Source organism: Trachurus japonicus, chromosome 4 (genome assembly GCF_045865225.1).
Source record: "Trachurus japonicus isolate A0001 chromosome 4, Traja_1.0".
Classification (NCBI taxonomy): Eukaryota; Metazoa; Chordata; class Actinopteri; order Carangiformes; family Carangidae; genus Trachurus; species Trachurus japonicus.
In genome coordinates this window covers 10,317,895-10,334,131 of record NC_140910.1, presented here as the reverse complement: position 1 = coordinate 10,334,131, position 16,237 = coordinate 10,317,895, and the positions used below count along the sequence as shown (strand labels likewise).

Sequence of the window (16,237 nt, the reverse complement as noted above, 5' to 3'; positions counted from 1 at the left end):
TCTGTTTGCTAATGGACAAAGAGAGAGAAGTGAAAACTCTGGAGATGAAGAAAGCAGGAAACCATTTTACAGCCACAGGTAAATGGAGTTAAGGTAAGAGAGGAGTGGAGTGAAGGCAAGGAGAAAGAGGACAAAGCAGGGCAGAAACAAGACCCAAAACTGAACAAGAGCAATGGAGGAGAATGAGAGTATCCAGAATTAAGGGTTTTATGTCCCAAAATGATCAGGAGAAGCTGATTCATGCTTTTATCTCCAGTAGACTAGACTACTGTAACAGTCTTCTGACTGGTCTCCCCCAAAAAAGCATCAAACAGCTGCAGCTCGAGTTTTAACCAGAACAAAGAGATCAGATCACATCAGCCCAGTTCTTAAGACCTTACATTGGCTCCCAGTCAGCTACAGAATAGATTTTAAAGTTCTGCTACTGGTTTACAAATCACTGAATGGTTTAGGTCCAGAATACATGAATGACATGTTAGTAGAGTCTAAACCCAGTAGAGCTCTGAGATCTACTGACTCAGGTCAGATAGTGGAGCTCAGAGTTCAGACCAGACATGGTGAAGCAGCATTTAGCTGTTATGCTGCACAACTGGAACAAACTACCAGCAGAACTGAAATCAGCCCCAACTGTCAGCACTTTTAAATCCAGGTTAAAAACATTTCTCTTTTCACGTGCTTATAGCTGAGCTCTTTTTAAGAACTTAGAACTTTATCTATTTTCTTTTATTTTACTTTTATTTGCTCTTGCTTTTAAAGGACAATTCCAGGCGAATTCAACTCGGGGGTGTATTTTCCTATCATTTTAGGTCTAAAAGAAGGAATCTGAAGATTCGCCACGGCAGCAATGAATGGGAGTGGATGTAAGTTCCGCTGTTTAGGCTGTTTCCAGCCCTCAAAGCTGCAATTTTTTTCCACAGACAGCGTCAGGTGGCTACTCAAACATGCACCGAGAAGTTTATTTAGCCTACTTCAAGCAAGCCGACATGTTTGTAAAACTAGATCTAATTCAAAGTCTCTCAGAGTCTCGCGCGGGCCCGAAGTTGCAGTGCTTGGTGTGGTCAGGTGCAGTGGGAGCTACCGCTTGTGTCATAAACACAGGAATATAAACTCTTTACTTGCTTGAAGTGTACATTTTTTTCCACAGACAGCGTCAGGTGGCTACTCAAACATGCCCCGAGAAGTTTTTATTACTTGAAGCAAGTAAAGAGTTGATATTCCTGTGTTTATGACACAAACGGTAGCTTTTCCCACTGCACCTGAACACACCGAGCACGGCAACTGGGTCTCGCGTGAGACTCCGGGAGACTTTGAATTAGATCTAGTTTTACAAACGTGTCGGCTTGCTTGAAGTAAATAAACTTCTCGGTGCATGTTTGAGTAGCCATCTGACGCTGTCTGTGGAAAAAAATTGCGGCTTTGAGGGCTGGAAACAGCCTAAACAGCGGAACTTACATCCACTTCCATTCATTTCTGCCGTGGCGATGTGGGGACAGACACAACTACCGCAAAACAGGAGACATTAAACTGAAAATCTTCAGATTCCTTCTTTTAGACCTAAAATGATAGGAACATACACCCCCGATTTGAATACGCCTGGAATTGTCCTTTAACTCTGTTTTTAGTGTTTTGTTTGTTTTTATTCTGTCTCAATATGCTTCTTTTTCTAATGTTTTGTCTTTATGTAAAGCACATTGAGTTGCCTTGGTATGAAATGCACTATATAAATAAAGATGCCTTGCCTTGCCTTGCCTAAAGGATAAGTTAGTCAGTGGCGATTAGTTCTAATGTTAAGTTAAATTCTTTCTTTTTTAGAAAGTCTGAAATCTCAGAGACATCAGACTGTAGCATCAAACAAGACACTTGTCTGTGGTGGCAAGCATGTTGTTTCATGCCTCAGTCTGCTGGGGAGGCAGTATTAGACACAAGCAATCAGGCTTTTTACATTTTCTGCAAACGGTAAATCCCTTCATGAGAGTCATCTCATGGTGGACAGGTTTCATTAAGGCCACTTACTCTCTCTCTCTCTCACACACACACACACACAAACACAGACTTTACACACACTTTACCGTGACCACTGCTTGACAGATTTTTACAAATTTAAACTTAACCTGAACCTTAAATCACCTTTAATTAGACATTTTCGTCCCCATGAAAACGACAAGCAGCCAGTGGATGTGAGGGTCTAAGGAGAGGATGTTGTTATGATGCTGTGTAAAGCCCTTTGAGACAAACTGTTTGTAAAAACAGGCTATACAAATAAAATTGCCTTGCCTTGCCAAAATATGACAGTGGGCACGCACACCATAAACCTCCATTGTCTTGTTCCAAGTGATGTGACCTCCTGCCCCGGCTGCACCAGGGCACAAAATTGTCATGGGAGGCAGTAGCATTAAAGGTTCAATGACAACTTTATTATAGGTGAGGGTCTGGAGTCTTGACCAATTATAAAGCCTGAATAAATGTCACGCTAATTATTTCCAGAAAGCCGTGAAATTGTAGTCGATTCTCCGTGAATAATCTACCTTCCAACACAATTCCACAGCTCAGTGCATGAGAGAGTCATTTAAAAGTGTGTATGTGTTTAGCGCGTATGTGTGTGTGTGTTTGAGAGATTGTGTTCATCCAAATTCCTATGTGTGGTCGTTGTAATGGCCAAAGCTTCATTCAGGCCTATTTCACAATGATTTAATAGGACTCTCATCAAGGTGTATCAACTTCATTTGGGACCCAGTGTTATTTTATTTAGCAGCAGAAGAAAGGAGAGGAGAGGAGAAGTCCCATTTAGGAAAAGCAGTGCAAAAGATAAGACACACAGGATAGAGAAAGAAGGAGAGAAGAAAAGAGAGAGAGTGATCAGTAACAAGGCTTCCTACTAACTGCTGTGACCAGCTCTACCCATACAGACATAGAGCTCTGCTCCTAGTTAAAGTCTGTTAGGTTCTGGAGTTGGATGTAAATAATTGTGGATCCCAGATGGAGACTATGCTCAGTGTAAAATAAAAATTGCCTTTCCATTCAACAGCCGATAGAATCCCTGCTATTTGGACTTTGTCTGTGATACAGTGGTGTCTCATTTTCTGTTTCTCTCTCTCAACACAATTGTCGCATCGCTCTCTCACTATGGACAAAAATATAGATACTCCTTCTCTTCTAACATTTTCTCTAATGGATCATATTGCTGTAAACACTCATAAAATCACTGCCCAGTCTCCTATATGTATGTTGATTTTTAGGGCTGACACCAAAAAATTGAAGCTTCGATCGTTGCCATGGTAATCGATCATGAAGTCCGTGATTGATTTTTTCCCCCTCTCTTTTTCCTTTTTGACACCGGTTCTCATCGGCAAAAATGGGGACAGCCCTAGTGATTTTGTCATATTTTGTCAAGATATAAGTTATAAAATCAGCAATCCAGCAGAGGTTGTAGCTCTACATCAGTCTACAGCAGCTGCTACTCTATCATCCTCAGCGCTGCATTCACCATTTTGCTGTACCGTTTTAGATTCTTTATTGTCATTTCCACAGCAGCTAAATTGAAGTGCATCTCCTACAGTGCAAAGAAGTCATAAAAACATTAAAAGACATAAAACACATACACACACACACACACACACACACACACACACACACATGTACACACAATATACTGTCATTTTACCTATTGCACATTTGCACGTTTGCAGCCATTTGCTCATTAGTTCTATGAGTAACAGATCACAAAACAAAGTACTGGACACACTAAAATGGTGGCTTCATTATTGTAATAGAGGATCATTCGTATTGATCACCAACATCAATAAAATTAAATCACATTTTGTTGTTCTTACACTTACTGGACATTGTCTGCCCACATGGAATTGTAGTAATTCTGGGGCATTAACAGATAACACTTGTCCCAAATCCATGCCTATTTCCTGTCTGACACTGACATACACAGACTGACAGGTCAGGACAATTATACAGATGCACTCACAGTGGCGATCACACAACTCACAAACATGAACCACACACCTCAAAATTAAACTTCCCAAGTGACGCTGACTGTTACAAACAGTCAATAGTGAGTGACATGATGTGAACTCTTTCCACTATTGGTGTCCTAACAGAAAAGCAGCCATAGATACAACAAATCAATCCATCAATCAATGAAGCCCTGTGGTGTTTGTTTCTCTCTGTCCCACCACAGACCCCCAACTTACTCTTATTTAAATCCTGCTCAAAACTTCAGAAGTTTGGTTTTCTCTGTGTGTTAGAGACTGTGGTTTTCTGTGGTTTTCTCAAAGTGTTTTTCACAGTGAAGGGACATCTCCCTCATGCCAGTGTTTATAAACTGGAATAAATTATAGACACAATTATTTTGCATTTTACTCCTGTGATGGAATTGAATAAAAGAGACCACAGCATTCATTTTGTTTTGAGAATGTTTGGGGAAATCTGGTAAATACTGTAAAAGGCACAGTTTTTACTCCCGATGTGGAAAAAGACAATGAAAACAAAGTATTTGTTTTAGCCGCTTTTTTCCCAGTAAAATCCTGAGCTGAACTACTCACAATTCATGCAGGTGTACACACTGCAGGCGTGGGATATATTTGGTAAAGAACTTGAGATGGATAACAAGCACTTTAGTTGGAAATGAAATAATACTGAAAGGCTCACTCATGTTTATCATTCAATTCTGAAAGCAAATTTTAGGAGGGAGATAGACCTACAGTATGCAAAGCAATTACTTGTCAAAGATCATATCATGGTACAAAACTCAGACCAACTCATTACCAGAGGCATTTGCTAGTGAGGATAAATGGAAAGAGAAAATAACAGGAACAAGAGAAGTCATAGATCAGTACTCCACCTCCCTTTTAATTTTCCTGTTGATGTGAAACATACAGTATTATATGCATTCAGAGTTAGCCAAGTTACAGTTGAGATTAAAAAAAAATCATGGGGGCATTGATTTCATTTTCGGTGTTGGAATTCGGCCAGCGCTGTAGAAACTTTAACAGTTGTTCTTGAGAAAATTGAAATGTAATACATGATGATGTGGGTCACACATTTTGTAGCTGTGGCAACAGGCTCGGCATTTTTGATTTTGCATGGAAATTCTGTATTATGGAGTGGGTAATTGGACATGAAGAAACTGGCCACAGTAGCACGGTGAGTCAACAACAGCCACTCTCCTTGGCTCAAAGAGGGAGTTGTATGGAGCCTTTGTAGCAGCCAGCAGCTAGCGGGCCTATAGCCTTGCCCTGATGGATGGACTGAGGACAGTCTGGTGACAGGTGTTCAGGCCAGTCAGTGGCCCAGGATGCTGATGCACTGCTGGCCAGGGGAGCTTGGGATCTGACAGGCCAATGAAGGAAAATCCTGCAGATCCAGGATGTCGAATTTGTTTTAGCGATGGATTTCCACAGGCTGTTGGTAGTGGGGAGACCCCCTGTCACTGAGCCTCCATTTGCTGACGGCAGTCTAGCCTTCCACAAGCCCAAACAAGGGGGGTAGAGCTAAACAGGCTTTTGGTTCCCCAAGGGGATTCGAGAAGAAGATGGATCTGACCATTGCTGCCTCCAAGGCTCCAGCGGGAAGCGACCAAGGTGTTGTTAATCTGCAGGTCCTGAAGGACGTTGGCTTGCCCCGAACCGTCCCGGACGTTGCAGCTACAGCTCAGTACACAAGTTGTTTAGGCCAGCCAAGAGCTCCATGGCAAGTTCCTTCTGTCTCAGTTCAGCCTCCAGATGAGAAATGTTGCCACTCAATTTTGAAAAGATGAGCACAACTCACACATGGCCATCAGGTTAGAGGCAGGTGAGAAAAACAAGTTACAGCCACGTCAGATGACAGATGAAATTTCCTATTCACTTAAAAGTTGTGAACAGAAACAACCAAAATCTGGAGACTGGAGAAAATGAGACAAAAAAATGAAAACATAAAGGGCTGATTTTAGTCAGTTTCTGGAGGGTCATTTTGAGCTAGACTTGTAGTTTTACTGTTTATGTACTGTGGGTGTGAAAGCACCCTGAGGTATTGTTTTAAATGACTGATTTAGTGAGTCTGTCATAACTTTGTAGGTGAGCAGGTGAAAAGGGGAAAATTGAAGAGATGGGAGATTGGTGGCTTGGGCTGAGGTGTATAACACACTGATTTAGCATTCCTAATTGCCAATGTCACCCCACAGCAAAATTGTAACAGTGCTCTGTTTACGCGCAGGGCACTGGCTGCAGTTTATCTTAGTGTTTAGATATTTTATTTCATGTCTACTGGACCTTTAAGTGTGGAACAGAGTTTACAGATCTAATTCTGTCTCTGTGTTTTAGTGCTGCAGTGGTCGGCGGCCTCCGGTCCGCAGTGTGGTCAGGGTGTTGGGAGTTCACTCACTTTTAATGGAGATGTATTTTGTTGTGCACAATTTATTAGTGTTAGGATTTAAATTTAGTTTTGATTTGGTTTCTTTTTCACATGTAGCATACTCCCTCTGTTTGCTAGGCTTCCATGCTGTGATTTGTGTGTCCTTTCTTCTCTTTCAAACTGTATTACATGTTCTGATAAATAGGCACTGGCAGTTATGGCAGGTAACTGACTGTTGTGGCAACTGTGTCTCATTGTCCTATTACATTATCCAACTTCATGCCACCACACTCTTAGAGGAAAAGACATGGCATCGTGGTTTTACGTAACAAGCAGCCAGGTGAGTATTCACCAACAACAGCTGGTATTTTGTACATATGGGGGGCCCACTTTCCATCCACACCATGAGGCTACAGCATCAACATAGCTATCATCTCTGAACAAGACCCTCTCGATTCCTGAATGAGAAGACACAACATGTTAGTAACAATTGTAGCGTGACCAAAGGAGTTTAACTATTCCGTACCCTTCCTCTGGCAGGGAAACTCAGCTAATGGGCGCTTTTCAAAAGTCTGGTTTTCATAGTACTGTTCAGTCAGCACAATCCAAATGATAGAGGATCTGTGTTGATAAAATGTTAATATGTTCTTTTGAGGAGCCTTAAATTATTACTGTGCTCTCAAAGCACTGATCTCACAGAGTGGTGCAATGAGAGTTTCCCTAGGTTTTGCTTCACAGGCTATTGACCTGCTGACCTACCACAATGGTGAAGGACTTTGGTAGCTCTTTGCAGCCTGTAATGAATACCTGCAAACACCCACCACCAACATAATGAATAACTTGAATACATTTCTGGGTATTGTTCTTCCAACTCTATGAGAAAATAATATGACCATATCTAGTCTTTACAGAAGGGAGAGGCAGTTGAAAGGAAGAGCTCCCAATCAACTGTAAGTTTAGTCAAATTTAGCCTCTTTATTAAGCTTACTCCTTAGAACATGCCATCATTATCCTAAAAAAAAAAAAAGTTATTTGAGGTAACCTATGTGCTGAGGTTGCTAAACTCTGAGCCATCAGTAATGGCCAAACCGTAATACTACCCCTGCAGTCCTATTCCTCTACCAAAGTCACATGAGGCAAGGTATGTTTTTCCAGTTAAGAAAAATGGTAATAAAACAATCTTAAAAAACACGTCTGCTATATTGCTGTCGATGCTTTACAGTAGTTCCTGACTGAAGGTCATACTTTACCCACCCTTTTATTTGCCGTGACATCACTTATTAAACCCCCTCTCTCTACCCCCCCACTATCTTGGCAGCTCAGGGCCTGGGAACTGCTGTTTTCTTTCAAAGTACACCAAGATAGAAACATTAATATTTCAGCCATAAAGAGAAAAATCACATTTGCTGGGCCATAAATGGCTGGTGCTTGACGATAGTGTGTTTTATTCTGGTGCAGTCGGCCTTGCCTGACCAGCTCTCTTTCATATTGATGCAGAGTAGAGGGAATGACTCTCTGTCCCATGCTCCAGAACAGAACCTCTAAATCTTTACACCTCTCCCCCTAACCCACCCCGGACCCCGCCTAGCTCTAGGACACATTTCTTTTGTATTGTGTGTGTGTGTGTACATGCGTTTACACGTGAGCGAGTTCCTGTGTAAATATCTCCATCTACAGGATGTAGATGAAACAACCTCCTCATAACAGTGACGGACAATTCGCGAAAAACGTGCAAATGTGCAATAGGTAAAATGACAGAATATTGTGTGTATATGTGTGTGCGTGTATGTGTTTTATGTCTTTTAATGTTTTTATGACTTCTTTGCACTAGTCAGTGCAATCTAAAATGAATCTGTCCAGTTCCTCCATTGTTCTTCAAGGACAGAAGATCCTACAGGGAGTCATAAAGGTTTCACTGGTTCCTCTCTACAGGGATGAAGTCATTGATCTGATGTTGTGCTCCTACAGCCCCAGCATCTATACCTTTAACCCCACGGCACATTGGGACAAGGCACTGGCCTCACTGTACATTGTATGGATATGGTGTTTGAATATGGATGATGATAATCAGGCACAGCTTGTATTCTGTGCAATCAAAATGTTGTGTCAATTGCTTTGTTCCAATATGATCCAAATTCTTTTGTATAAATGTACAACCTAGTGATGATGCAACAATTATGAATGATGACTGGCTACTGTCAATCTGTACAAGAGCTACTGACTCTCTGTTTTAAATACCGTATTTCCTCTAATAGTAGCCGGTATCTATTTAATAGCCGGGTCTGTTATAATGGCCGGGGGCGTGGTTTACACGAACAAATAAAGGCCGGCCCCAAATACAGGCCGGGTCAATGGGAAAAAAACAAACAAACAGAAAAAACCTGAATTTCAGTCACTGTGGATGCACTGGTCTCAGGCGGCCAAACACGGATGCAGTAACCCACAAGTGCCAGCAGATGGCAGTAGCTAGATCTGAAGTGCCACATGAACCCACGCTTCAAGGAAACAGTCACTGACAACTCGACCGAAGAGAGCTTTAGCAGCATGGCGTGTCACTACCCGATTTGCGACGCTACCCGATCTGTGACAAAACTGGTCACTTGTGCTCCAGCGTTTATTAGCCTAATCCTGTCCAGCTGATCGCTGCTGTTGCGGTACCTGCTACAGTAATGTGTAAAAAAATATAATTAATTGTAGGCAGAATGAAAACTGAGCACGGTAACTGTCAAATTTGAGCACCAGCATGAAACAGAGGAAGAAATAATAGCCTCTCTCAAATATAAGCCGGTCTCCAATACAGGCCGGTTCCCCTGGGCAGCTAAAGTAAATAAAGGCCTCGGCCTCTATTAGAGGAAATACGGTACATACATGCACACAAAGCCTCAAAAGACAGCCACTTGACGTGAACCAGGATGTGATGTGAATATTATCACACATTTGTTCCAACTGTAAGTGTTTCATTTGTGTGTGAGAGAAGGGTATTTGAGTCCCTGACAGCCTCACCTACATTTATATTAAAAATATCTGAATGTTTTTTCTTTCCCAGTACAATTTTTTGTTCAGATAAAATTAGATACTTTTCACCAAATTATTCATTTTTTACTGACAATATTTCTCACAATAACAGTACATTGTCTTATGTCACAAAACTGTGTTGTCATTTTACAAAAAAAGATGCATGTTTTAATGACACACTAAGTAATCTCACTGAAACAACATTTTGTTCAATGTTATTAGAAAAAAATGGCTTTGGGTGTTGTCATGCCATTATTTTTGTTGTGCATAGAGAGCAATGCATGATCTTTGAATTATGAATTGTAAGGATCAGTATGCATTTCAAGTTTTACCCTACAGGCACTCTGAACATACTGTATCACCAGTTGGTAAATTGAACTCTTGTGGCAAATACATCAAGTAGCATTACCGTTTCTCTGCCTCCTCCACATAAACTATTTAGTTTCAGGTTACATCCGCTTTACCAAAAATATAAACCTTTGGTGTAAAACGTTGTGTTAATTAAGTCTTGATTTATGGCTAAAAAGTATTTTGTGACATCACACCATTGACTTTTGACCCTAATGTCCAATTAGTTGAAGTGAGAGTTTGAGCGATATTTGCTATTGGTCAAAAGTAATGTTTTGTGAGGTCACTGTGACCTTGATCTTTGACCTTTAGCCACCAAAATCTAAATGTTAATGAGCCCAGAGGACATTTGTTCCAAATTTAGGTAAATTCATTCAAGATTTTACATGCTGAATTAGCAAGGCCAAACATGTTTTAAAAGTTCATTGTTACTGTACTTTGACTTTTAACCACCAAAATCTGATAAGTTCAGTGTTGAATCCAACCAAATTTCTATTACGGTGCTACAGAGATAACTTCCACCTACAGCATATCAAATGCTGTACAGGTGCACTTTCTCAGTTCTTTACTTAGATAAAATATACTGCATATAAACAAATTCAACACACCTCTCAAAATCAGGGTCAGCCATTTTGGTTGGTAATGAAGATGTTTCATCGGCACTCCTTTGTCAGTCATGATATTATGACACCATTACCATCTTGCTAGTGCCTAATGAGCTCCCAGCAAAAATAAAAATGGTAAAAGAAGATGTGCGTGTGTACCTGAGACTTCGGTACATGCAAGCTTGTGGCAGGCATCCCCTCAGCCGCCTGTCATTCCAAGCGACATGCCGTTTACTTACAGGACTTTAAGCCTCAGTAAAACTTTAATGAGGAAGGTCTTTACTATTTTTTGTACTAGGTCATAAACATGTATGTTTCTGCTGTTAAGTTGTACATTTTAACATGGGGGTCTATGGGGACTGACTCACTGTTGGAGTCAGGCTAAAGCGGCCATTCAAAGAAGAGCAGTTTTTAGTGCTTTGCCACTCAATTATATCAGACCTAGTCAATTTTAGAAAAATGGCTGTTGTGTGACCTAATGGATAGAGGTTTATCTTAATAGATGGGGGGGTTAACCCATCTGCATGTGAATAAACATGAACAGACTGATTGGTCTGGTTTCAGGCTATTACAGTAAAGTAGCACAAATCTCAAGCTATCAGAGAAGTTATATTATTCACACAATTTTTGGCTGGGAAAACCATGAATCTGTCTTTCACAACATTATGCTATTAAACGTGGGTGTTTTTATTGGTGTTTAATGTTGTGTTTTCTTTTTAATGTGGGTAGCTCTGATGTTGCTCCAGACAACCCAAGGCTGACTCTGTCTCTGCCAGTGGGAAACGACTTAATAACTCTGACTTCCAGCTCTTCCGGTACTAATTCTTGCTGCATCAGCTTATCTGCCAATATGTCAATAACTGAGCTAAACTAACGTGGTATATAAACTGCAGAAGAACAAAGTTAGAGCACATACAGAAAAAATGAGAGTTCCGTCCTTGGGGGCATTTTATGTAATAAAAGAATTGTGACGACAAAAATGGCTATTTGAAAGAGCGGCAAGGCCTGTAGAAAAACAATGGAAAGCTGCGTAAGTGTTACGCCCCTGTAAAGGGGAATAATAATGAATACACACAGACACGGTGTATCGTCAGTCACGTCCAGTGTAATAATGGACGAGCGAAACACCGTCCTTCCCCCCTACCGTTTCAGCTCAGGCAAAAGCAATCGAACCCCGAACACCCGAGGTGCTTTTAGGATTAGCTTTCAGAAACACAACTTATAAGATGAAACACTTGAGAAACAACATAAATAATATTAAGAGAGCTTTTCTAAAATAAAATAGATAATTACTTGTGTTTTACACCCTTTTAACTTGTCACTCTAACTTGTCACTCTATGCTCGCCTGTCTCACAGACCAAAACAGTAGATAATGGATCACTCGATCAACATATCATCTGGAATTTAACCTTAATCCACTTTTCTTAAACCTTCATCATTACTGATTTAATCATGTACTTTAATGAATTAAATCATTATAATACCATTCTTCCCTTTTACTGTTTTTAGTAAAACCATGTGAGTTTTTGAACCCTTGTTTTAGTTTTAACAGCATATTTAAACCATTACACACTCCCCCTCAATAAAAATGTCGTCCTCGACATGAACGATTAAGGCAGGTGCATATACAATCAAAATATTCTCACAGTTCTTATGTAGGCACTTGACCGCCCAAAAGTCCTTGAGTGTGATGTGTGGCAGATCAAGCTGCTTCAACAGTCCATCATGTGTGTGTTGGTATATATTGTCACTCTGCTTTCACAAAAGTCCATGAGCGTATGAGATGTGTATATGTGTGGTGACACTCCGCTTTCACAAAAGTCCATGAGTGTATGAGGTGTGTGTGTATGTTGGCACTCAGCTTTCTCAAAAGTCCATGAGTGTATGTGATGTGTGCATGTAAGACAGTCCATAAAATGTCTGTAGTTACCCATGTAACGACACAGGCTGGTATGTGGGATACTGTACAGAATCTGGCCACATGGTCCTTGGTTGGTGGATTCTGTAGTGCTGCATGGGGTTAAACCCATATGTGGATCTGGCTGGAGGTCCCACACTGTAGCAAACTGGATTACCAAACTCATTATAGGTGAATAGCTTTGGTGGTCGCCTTTCTCTCCTTGGCCGCTCTTGTACTTGTTCACTCTCACTGTGATTGTCACGTGGTGGAGGCGACAGAGGTGGCGATGCAGGGTTGTCTCCAAGAATTTCCGGTTCCTCTGGAGCCTCATCTCTGTCCAGCAACTCAATCTCACCTGGATCCTCTTCCAGCTGTGTCAGTCTTTGTTGTTGTTCTCCTTGCTTGTGATGTGCTCTTGCCGGTTCAGAGTCTGCTGCCTGGCCAACATATTCCTCTTGATTACCTGCCTGTGGTTGTGCATCCTGGAGAGGCTGTTGAGGTAGGTAATAGAGCCAGTCATCCTCTGAATCCTCATCACTGTCATCCTCTTGCTGAGTCTGAGTACTGATTTTTCCTTCATCTGTCTGTTTCAGGCTTTTCCTCCGTGATCTGGCAACTTTTAGGGGAACTTCCAAAGGCAGATGGTCACACGGAAGTAAGAGATTGCGATGTAATATCCTGCTATCTCGCCCCTTTCCTTGTTCCGGTACAACTTCATAAACTGGAGCATCTTTGTTTACTCGGCGAACGACCTTGTGAATGATTTCTTCCCAATGACTGCGTAGTTTGCCAGTCCCTCCTCTTGGGGTCAAGTTTCTAACAAGGACGCGGTCTCCTGGTTCCAGCTCTGAGCTCCTTACTTTGCGATCATGGTTTCTTTTTCCTCGTTCAGCTGATTTTCTTGCACTGTTCTTTGTTATTTCATAGGCTTCCTGCATCCCTTCACGCCACTTTCGCATGTACTCTCTGTGGTCAGGTGTACCTGTTTCTGGTGTCAGACGGAAGAGGATGTCGACAGGCAGTCTTGGAGTCCTCCCAAAAAGGAGATAAAAGGGAGAAAAGCCTGTGACTTCACACTTTGTACAGTTGTATGCAAAAATCAACTTGTTCAATGAGTCCTTCCAGTTCGATTTCTCTCTCTCTGTCAGTGTTCTGAGCATCTGTATGAGTGTTCGGTTGAAACGCTCTACTTGGCCGTTTCCTTCAGGGTGGTATGGCGTTGTTCGTGAGCCTAGCACTCCAGAAGTCTGCTTCAGTTGTGAGAGGAGCTGGTTTTGAAATTCACCTCCCTGATCATGATGGATGCGCTGAGGAAAGCCAAACTTTAATGCATAATCATTGAAAAGCTTGTCCGCTACTGTTTTTGCCGACTTAGAGGTGGTGGCATAAGCTTGGGCGAATCTTGAGAAATGATCAATGATAACCAATACATATTCATAACCACCTGAACACTTATCAAGATGCAAAAAGTCAATGGAGACTAATTCAAAGGGCTGGGTTGTGACAATGTTGGTTAGTGGTGCTCTAATCTCTCGGCTGGGTTTCTTTTGTTTCAAACACGAACAGCTTCGAGCCACATAATGTTCAATGTCCTGCTGCATATGAGGCCAAAAGAAGCGCTCTCTTACCAATGAAGTGGTGCGGTCGACTCCTTGGTGCCCCATGTCATCATGTAGTTCTTTCAAAACAGTTGTCTTGTACTTTTCTGGCAGAACAAGCTGTGTTCGTGTGGCTGTTTTTCGACGCAGGATGCCATCATCATCTAAGGTGAGTTTTTCCCATTCACGCATCAGTCTTTTACTTTGTGCACTGAATGATTTTAACTGTTTGTTATCAGGTCTTGTATTTAACTGACGACACTCAATCACTGGGCCGATATTCTTATCTTCCTTCTGAGCTTGACAAATCTCTGCAGGCAAGAGAGGCTGATGTTTTGACTTTGTGATGTCATTTGACTGAGCAGACAGAGCCATGGACCACACTGAACTTGGACTTGGGTCCTCAACTGACTGTACTACTGCTTGTACTGACCGAGATGACAATTCCTCAGTGCAGTCTTTCAACATGGTGTCGATGTCTACTGGCATCCTCGAAAGACTGTCGGCATCGACATTTTCCTTTCCTGGCCGGTATCGTATGGTGAGGTGGAAATCCGCTAATTCAGCAACCCATCTGCATCCAGTTGCGTTTAGCTTTGCTGTGGACAAAACATAAGTGAGCGGATTATTATCCGTATACACTGTGCATGATGAGCCGATCAAATAGTCCCTGAATTTTTCACACACGGCCCATTTTAGGGCCAGGAACTCCAGTTTTCCGGAATGTAGATGGTAATTCTTCTCGGATACTGTGAGAGTCCGGGATGCGTATGCAATTACTCGCATTTTTCCTTCCTGTTGCTGGTATAAGACGGCCCCCAGGCCCAGGTTGGACGCGTCTGTGTGTAAAACAAAGGGTTTACTGAAATCAGGAAAAGCAAGTATTGGCGGCTCCACGAGATGATCCAAAAGTTCCTCAAGCAAGTGTTGATGTTTTCCTGTCCATACAATGGGCTGGTTGGAGGACGCTCCACTGTGTCTCCTTTTCATCTGTCTCATTTTTGTTTTATGTTTGTCAGTCTTTTGTGCATCAGCAGGGGCTCTCAAGAGGTCGTACAGAGGGGCTGCTATTTGAGAAAAATTACGAATGTACTGACGATAATAACTGAGGAGACCCATGATGGCTCGTAATTCTCCCACTGTGGTTGGCTGCTTGTCTTTTAAAGCTCTGACAGCTATGGTGTCAGCAGGGTCAATTTTACTTCCCTCTGATGAAACAACACGCCCAAGATAGCGAACCTCTCGACGAAACATCTCACATTTGGCCGGCTTCAACTTTATGCCATATTCTCTTAATCTTCTCAGCACAGTTCTGACATTTTCAACATGACTTTCAAACGACTGACTGAACACAAGAATATCATCGAGGTATGGAATACAAATCTGATCTCGAATCCCTTCCAGACACTCTTCCATGCACCGCTGGAAGGCAGCCGGCGCATTCATCAAGCCGAAGGGGATTCGGATCCATTCGTACAAACCCCAGGGGGTCACGAAAGCAGTGAGGGGGCGGCTCTCTTCTGCCATGAAGCCCTGATGGTAGGCTTTCCCCTGATCTAAAAGCGAAAACCATGAGTGCCCCCCTAAGCCGTCCATAATGTCCTGCACGCGTGGAATGGGCTGACGGTCTGGTACAGTCTTGTGGTTTAACTCACGGTAATCTATACACAAGCGTAAGCTTCCATCCTTTTTACGAACGCACACAACGGGGGATGCATAAGGTGAGTTTGATTTGCGCACCCAACCTTGTGTGATGAGGTCATGTAAGTAGCTCTTCATCTCCTGGTAAAGTGGTTTTGGCACAGAGATGTAAGTTTTAGCCACAGGCTCAGTGTCTTTCAGTGAGATGGAAAGCCGCAAATTCTCAATACAGCCAATGTCATCATCAGAATTAGAGAAAGAACCTGACTCTTCTCTTAACATTTGTTTAACAATTTCTTTTTCAGATGAACTGAGATGGTTCACATCGACTGGGGGATCCCACTCACCACAACAGGTTTGTTCATTTCTTACTGTCACATTACTCACTGTTACTGGAGGAGAGGCGCAGGATCGCTCGAAGATGGTCGGTGGATAAACTGCTTGAACTTGCTGCACTGTCCCAATAACAGTTCTGCCGGTGAGCACGCCGTCATGGTCTGTTGGGTTTTGCACATCCACAATTATGAATGGTTTTGCCCCTTTTTCCAGTGTCACAAGAGTATCGGTGAATTCAAGTCCCTCTGGCCACTGTGGGTCAACACTAGGCTCAAACATCAGTGTTGTCTCAACTTGTGAAGGTGCTGTCAAAACACGGCAGTCTACTTTTACAGATGTGTGTTTGGGGACATGTACTCGCTCTCTGGTCGTCTTGACAACATATTCATGTGATCGCTGCTCAGCTGTAACTTGCTCCACAAAAACTTCAGCATGATCCATCTCAAAGCCA

General features: G+C 42.2%; 1 protein-coding gene across 2 annotated transcripts in view; it reads right to left on the bottom strand.

Annotated features, from left to right (window-relative positions):
* LOC146988456 (uncharacterized) overlaps positions 1-16,237 on the bottom strand; it is a 92,055-nt gene that overhangs the window by 33,381 nt on the left and 42,437 nt on the right. The gene's annotated exons all lie outside the window — the stretch shown is intronic.